This window comes from Asterias amurensis, chromosome 21 (genome assembly GCF_032118995.1).
Source record: "Asterias amurensis chromosome 21, ASM3211899v1".
NCBI lineage: Eukaryota > Metazoa > Echinodermata > Asteroidea > Forcipulatida > Asteriidae > Asterias > Asterias amurensis.
In genome coordinates, this window is record NC_092668.1 from 9,920,197 (window position 1) to 9,926,970 (window position 6,774).

The window sequence follows — 6,774 nt, forward strand, 5'->3', positions numbered from 1 at the left end:
ATACGTGTGCGCACACGTTTGCAATATGCGATGTCCCTTCAGGGCCACCATACCTACCCAATTTTCCAGCATTTTTTAAAACGCATCAAACAGCAACCCGGTTGTTGTGTATAACTTTATTTTTCCATTTAACCCTGTACCATTGCTGGTACAGTCCATAAAATTGTATGTCATCGCTCACACACACAGAAAAGAAGAAAGTGAATACATAATACTGATTCTTTTCATTAGATTTTGCCAGTTAAACCAAACCTTCAAAAGGGTACATGAAGTTACCGTTTAAGAATAGTATGCTTTCATAGTTACGAACTTTGTGAAACATCAACGGCTGTTTTGAAGCTGTAAACGGACATTCAATTGGTCAAAGTTCTCAGAAGCAACAATTGTTAGAACGCAGTTTGGTCAGGACTCAGGATGAACATTGCCAAATCCGTTCTGCATTAAAGCCATTATATACTTTCGGAACAGAAACAAAAATAAAAGTTTACAGATTTACAAATAACTAACAGGGTTTACAGAAGGTATGGTAAAAGACTTCTCTTGAAATATTATTCCATGAAATGCTTTACTTTTTGAGAAACCATTAAAACAACTATCAATTCGCGATATCGAGAACTCACGGATTTGTTTAAAACACATGTCATGACACGGCGAAACGTGCGGAAACAAGGGTGGATTTTCCCGTTATTTTCTCACGACTTAGATGACCAATTGAGCCAAAATTTTCATAGGTTTGTTATTTATATAAGTGTGGGCCTTTGGACAATACTGTTTACCGAAAGTGTGCGTCGGGTTTTGTTAACGAAAGAGTCCGCCTCATGTGCGGTATTGGGTACTACATTTTTACGAATTTCTCCATACAAAATTAAGCAAACTGGACGTACAAACTCTCAAAATAACAAGGCAAATGTTTCACAAAGTTCGTAACTATGAAAGCAGTTTGGGCAGGACTCAAGATGTACATTTTGCCAAATCCATTTTGCATTAAGCAATCGGCCGTCGGGTTTTGTTAACGCAAGAGCCCCCATGTACGGCTGAATCGGGTACTTTTTACGAACAATTATTTTTCTCCATACAAAATTAACCAAACTGGACGTACAAACCCTCAAAATAACAAGGCAAAAGTTTTCTGAAAGTGAATGAAGTGAGAGGATGTAGGAGTAGTTATTAAAGACCAATACAATTACCGTTTCTATTATTTTAGTTTGTATAGGGTTCCACAGATAATATGATAGCATATACAATTGGATGTTTTATCAGGGGACTTCGTCACGCGGGGCGCGCGCCCCGGCGGATGTTGACCGGAAAGTTTACATGAGAATTAATTGATATGAGAATAAACTAAAAATTAGTGAGGCCGACGCTCTGTTACTCCCCAAAAGCGGTGGTATAAACAGTAGATTAGATATCTGTTGCACAGCATGTTCCGAAAACTCGTTCACGATGAATGGGGCCTTAGTTTCTAAAATCGTTTACACGTTATTGGAAACAAAGCAACAATCATTCAACAGTTATAGCAACCAATCATTAAATGTATTTATTTTCCATACAATTTTGCAGAAATTGACTTTGTCGTTAAAGTCCATTCCATGCCAACTGGCGCGGTTTTTTTTTTATCTGCTGTTTACCAGAACTTCTTCCTTTTCAGTCAGTAAACTCCGCGGCTATTAGTGGCTGTGATTATGAGTTTGTTTTAAAGGAGGGTACCACTTTCATACAAGCTTTTTTTAGTCGGATATCTTCTCTGCTATTAGCAGCGGTGATTATTGTTGAGGGGGGAGACCACACATAGACCACTCAAATCCTTGGCTATCGGTGACTATGGATTTGTTGCGGAGGGAACCAAATACCACTGCTGATTCCAAATTCATCGTGTTGTACAATTGTCTGATTGGCCCATCTCCATACAAATTAACCAAACTGGAAGTACAAACTCTCAGAATAACGAGGCAAATGTTTCACAAAGTTCGTAACTATGAAAGCAGTTTGGGCGGGACTCAGGATGTATATTTTGCCAAGTGTAACTGAATTATACCATGCGCTCAACACAATACAATAAGTGTAATGTGTCGATACAGCAGCGTACGTGCTATATATTTTTTAGTCGACTAAGCATTATCCTTACAGTCATCTTAGTTTGGAAATACTCAGCGCAGTGAACACAATTGATACAATGACAAGGCCGATTGAATTAAAACTGTGCGTAAAAGAGGCGAAAAAAAATCCACATATACGGGTAATGCGTTGGCCAACTCGATCAACACTAAAATATTACGAAATACCCTACATATCATGCCAAGTATCATCATTGCCAAGTATACCCTTCCCCAATATTAAAGCTCAATTCCAGAAACAAACACCAATTCCTTTAGTTGGAGAACGCGAGAGAGAAGGTGACGCTCAACAGTTTATCAAAATACAACATTAATGACAATTTTCCATACCGATTATAAATACAATTTCTAATCCAATCCTACGAAATGATTATTACCTGTAAGAATACATCCCTTACCCCCACACATTTTACAACTTTTGTACACTAGAATCCTCCCCATCTAGCGGGGTGCCGCGCGAAGCGCGGCATCCCATTAGTAAATGCTAAGGGTGCGTTCTATCATAGAGGAAGGAAGACAAGGAGCTCGAACGACCGGCAAAACCGCAGAGTAACAAAGGAATACTCTGACAATGCCCCTGTCTGACCAGTGGAAAAAGATAGGAGACCTCCAGCTGAACGGCCGATTAACGAGCAGGATTAGATCTTTCTACAGAAGGTGTATAGGCCATGGGCCCAAGCCATTTATTCTGTCAAAATGCTGCAGGGTCAGGGGTGAAGAAGGTTTGAGTTCATAATATCATAGAGAAGGTATTCATAATAAATAATTTACAATGTTCAAGTTCAAAGTTTGGTTTGGTTCCTCAAAAAAGGCGATTTTCTAAGCCCCCTTTGGAGGCAAAATTATTGGAGTTACAACCTTGTTCCCAAATATCACGAAAATGGTGCTATGGGACTTTAGTACACATAAACTCACTACCCATGGGAACGAGTGTGAGATTGTTAGTTTGTTTGTGTAACAACACAGATGTCAGACAGTGCATGCAATGGAGGGAATTAATGCAGTGGGTGTTTGTCGTGTTACAAAAGAAGAATTTGAACCTGTTATTGCATTTAAAGACTTCTTGGGATAAAGTTATTGAATGTGTAAGTACATGGAAAAAGTTAGATGGTTTAGAGAAGAAAGCTGCCATGGAATTGACCTAGAAAAGAAACATTTGTACGGGTAAGACGTACATACATCATGTGTTTATTACATATAGGTCTACCAACGTTTTACTGGAGGCAAATTGGTTATGGGTTTCAGTTGAAGGAAGATGTTATATCTATCCTCTCCAGAAACATTTATATCCAAAACCAACAAGAGAATGGAGAGGTTAGATATTCTTAAGCAAAAAGCAAAAAGTCAGCAATTTGTAGAAAATCTGTCAGACACACATTTTACAGATATTGAGCTAATCGTATTTTTGCGTGGTTTGAACTTCATTCCCAAACGGTCTACCATCCGACGCCATTCGAAACTGCTATTCAGAAAAATGACTGAGACTAAGCGTTTTAATGGCGGGGAAACAAAGGCAGAGCCTAATATAACCCTTCGTCATCAATACGGAATCTTCAATTCAAGTCATCTTTAACACATACCTAGAATCGTACATTGAAGGTACACTGGAGGAGATGTCCAAAGCAAAAATTAAAAATGTGTGACAAATTGACTAAAGCAGACGTCAAAGTCAAACAAAACAACAATTTCCATAAAACCATTTGACAAAGCATGGGGTATTTGCATTATCAATAAATCAGACTATATGCACGAGGGGACTAGGCAACTATCTGGGCCGCACTATAAGTTGGTTGACGACGATTTAACAAGTGAAATCACAGCTGCGGTCTACCAGGCCGTAACTAATCTGTTAAAAGAATGGATAATATCCAAGGAAATATTCAAGTTTCTCAACCCCCACTGCTGAAGAAGAGAAAAGAAACAATTCTCCCGAACAACCCCGAAATAGTGTCCTATATGAGATAATAGAGATGATGTTCTAATCATTTGCAATGGCAACCGAAGCAGGGCGGAGGATTTCATTAGGACGCTCAACCACTTGCATCCAACATTGATATTCGTCTTGAAGATATCTGAACAACAAACTACCTTTTTAAACCTCGTCCTTTACAAAGGAGAACGTTTTCAAAAAGAAGGGAAACTGGATACTCGAGTAGCTACACAAGAAGCAAACACATTCCAATATCTTGCTCGAGATTCAGCACACCCTAAATCAGTATTTGGCAGCGTTATTAAGGGTGAACCAACAAGATACAAACGTTATATGTACACACTCAAAAGACTTTGAGGAGAAGGCTAATTTCTTCAAGACCAAACTGTCGGAACTGGCTACAATACGGAGAATTAACCCGCTTCACACTTAAAGTAAACGAAGACCATCGGAACTCAATGTTGGCTGCCTCACCTTATTTAAAACAACAGACTATATCTAATCCCCCACTCGTCTTCATCCTGTCATACTTTGCACAGATCCATCATTGCACTCTAAAACGGTCTCTCCTTAAACACTGGCACCTCTTGGAAGGAAATGCTTATGAATCTCAAAAAACTCTTCCCAGCCCCACCACTTCTGGCCCACGGTTGACATGAACAAATTATACGATCTAGATTGCCAGACCCTATAGAAAAAGACTGGCTCAAGATACTAGCAATACTTGGCTGAATAAACACATAGAGAAACAAGACTCAAGTGAAAGGGGTGAGACATTAACCCAACATATAAACACGAATGTCCATCACCTTTCACTTAGAGTCCAACACATACGGAAGAATGGAAAACTTTCAAATTTCCTGCACACAAGTCTACACAACGTTAATTGACTGGAGACTGTTTGAGCAAACCTGTGTCTTCCCCCCCCCTCAACCCCCACCCCCTCCATTAAACTCAACCATCTGCCCCTTCCAAGTCATATAAATGAGGCGTTGTGTAATAACTAATGCCTTGCACAAACATATAACATGCCGGCATTAAATTGTACGTAATAATAATTATGATTTAACACAGATATGACATTTCACACGTTATGAGAAACTACAGCATCTCACTTGGAATGCTTCTAGGCAAACCATACATATGGGAAACTTCATGGAAGATGCATGCTGTTCCTCACCACACCTTTCTCCCCCCCCCCCCCCGACCAATTATCCAACGCCCTTCCCTCTCTCCAGTCCAAATGTTTGTTTACAACAAAAATAAGCCTCCAATTGTTTTAGAATAGCCTGTTCCATAAAAGTGCTCTTTGTTTTACAATGATTGCGTCTTAACTATTACAGATATCTGAAACACCGGAGTATGTACCGGTTTTACTTTTTATATTTGTCTTTAGGCCTTTACATACACTAACAAAGTTGTTTGACGCACCTGTGTCTTGTGAAAATTACAAATAGAACTGTCTATGTGGCTTCACTGTCATTCCTACATGTATAATTCAAATTATGATTTCACTCTTCTTTTCCAAACACGTAGATGGCTTAGAGAATAAACTTGCCCTTTAAAATTGTGCTGGGCTAGTCAGGGCGCTAGTTCAGGTTTTCTTTCTTGTCAGCCATGACTTCTATTCGACCTTCCCTTATAATAGCTAAATCATTAAAGTGAAAAAACGCCATATTATTAAAATGTTCCATATTTATGCCAGCGGTTCCTTCTAAAAAAGTCTCTGTCAGGGAAGGGGGGGGGGCACAGACACTGGAGTAACTTCCATGATCTACATTTACCTGTACATACTGTAAAAAATAACTATGCAATTCACAAAATATTTACCCCTTCATAATATTGCAGGAGACGTGTACATTTGTAATTGTGATGTTTGAAATTTTTGGTGGGCGTGGCTAACCCAGACTAAAGGGGGCACATTATCCACCCCCCCCCCCCCCCATTTCTGGTTTTTCAAAGCATATAAAACTAGTTCATGTATGCCAGTTAGGGAAAACTAATGACTTTATACTCGGCTCAACAAAGTTTCTTCACAGCATGCAAAAGTTGTGCATGTAATGACTGTATTTATAGTAAATTAATGACTTTTTGCTAAAAATGCGCTATTTAACAAAAAAATGGCACCCATTTTGTAAACGGGAACTTTTCATGTTTTGTGAAATCCTTCCAAATCATAATTTCTATGCAACAGGACAACTTTTTGTATAAAGGCTGTTCACTTTAGGGTGTTTCTTACACATTTCTACAAATAAATAGCCGCCATCTTGAGTTTTAGCCGCCATCTTGGATTTCTCGCTTGCGAACCAGTATTTTTTTGAGAACATTGTTTTTTCTTAAAGAGGACACCATTCCCTACATTTTGATGTATAGATCTCCCCTTCACCCCTGGGGCTGCAGCATTTTCCTATTTCTAGAGGACTTTTTGCCCTTCGGCCCATGGCCTAGTAGGCCTAGTACCGTCAGTCTGCCCAGTTGCCTACGTGTAAAGTTGAGACAAGAATTGTGAATAATATACACGTTTTCATTTACCGTTTATGGTGTTTCACGGCGGAAATATCATGGCATATTTGTACATTTTTTGTGACTTTCCTGTCACTAGCGGTGGTACAAAATCTGGGAAGTAGCACACGAGGGTGGTTGTATTGTATCCACACGACATACGACACCATAGTTGATTGACGAACCAAGTGCGCAAGCACAAACTCACATTGTGGGTGTTTGCGATGT